Source organism: Penaeus monodon, chromosome 30 (genome assembly GCF_015228065.2).
Source record: "Penaeus monodon isolate SGIC_2016 chromosome 30, NSTDA_Pmon_1, whole genome shotgun sequence".
NCBI classification, from domain to species: Eukaryota; Metazoa; Arthropoda; class Malacostraca; order Decapoda; family Penaeidae; genus Penaeus; species Penaeus monodon.
Window position 1 is genome coordinate 32,194,430 of NC_051415.1, and position 1,192 is coordinate 32,195,621.

General features: G+C 47.4%; 1 pseudogene; it reads right to left on the minus strand.

Annotated features, from left to right (window-relative positions):
- Positions 1–12: 12 nt before the first annotated feature.
- The window catches only part of LOC119592720, a 19,599-nt pseudogene continuing 18,419 nt past the window's right edge, over positions 13–1,192 (minus strand).

The window sequence follows — 1,192 nt, forward strand, 5'->3', positions numbered from 1 at the left end:
TTTTATGCCCATTAAGCCCTAGTATGTCTCAAGAATATGGTCAGCAAATTTACTGATTAGGTCGATGTTGTTGTTGTGATTGGTGGGTTGGTATTGTCTTGGGTCAGGCTGCGGCATCATGAAAGGGACGTGGCTGGAAAATAGAGTGGGGAAAAGGGAAATCAGGTTCGCCATGGCCATCTGGGGAGGAGTTGGATCATGTTAGTTGTTAATGACTGCGGTGTGCTTGCTGTGGCGGTCCAGAGGAATTCTCACTTGACTGGTCCCTCCAGAATGCGGGTGACGGGGGATGCGGAGATTTCTGAGCTACTTTGGGAATCTGAGGAATTTGGCGGAGGAAAGGGTCTGTGGCCATGCCTGATTTGATCTCCGCTGTTTTGGTACCCTCCTTGTTCAGAACTCCCACTCCCACTTTCTCTCTGATTGACACTGCCCCTGCCTACCCTATTTGGTCCCACCCCCAGATCTTGCCCTAACCTGTCCTGTCCTACTCCCCTTCTTGTCCTATTCTGTCTTGGCCAAGCCCTCTATCTGGCCCCCCCCATGTTCACGACTTAAAGGTGGATTATTTTGGGGCGCTCCTCTTAAATCAACTGTTTTGCCTGTTGAAGAAAAATCCTGGGACCCGGCACATCTTTATGGCACTTCATATGAGAAATGAGAGTCCGCCATCTCTCTAAAATTTTTTTCTGCAGATGGTTTGTGGACAAGCATAAGGCTTCTCGCCTAGATGTGTTCTAAAATGCTGATCTAGTATTGCCTTTTGTCGAATTGCTTGCCACACTCCTACATGCATATGGTTTTTTCCCGTATGTATCCTGAGATGCTGATTTAATTTTGTTCTCTGTCTAAATGATTTATCACAAAAGCACATTCATAGGGTTTTCCCTCTCCAGTATAATCCTTAAATGCTGCTGCAAGGAGTAGGCTGCCGAAGAGCTTCCCACAGTCGGGACATACATATGGCCGGTCAGTGCTGTGAGTTCTTTCATGCTGCATTAGTCCTCCCTTGAGTTTGAAAACCCTTTGCCCCAGAGATTACACTTAAAAGGTCGTTTTTTCCCCATCATCCCCGGGGCATCTGGGGAGCCTCCATGTGATCCGTGGATGATGGGTGGATGGGTCACCGGAATCATGGTTGGCAGTCCCTGGGTCAATATAAAGGTTGTTTAGTATTATGCAATAACCTAAT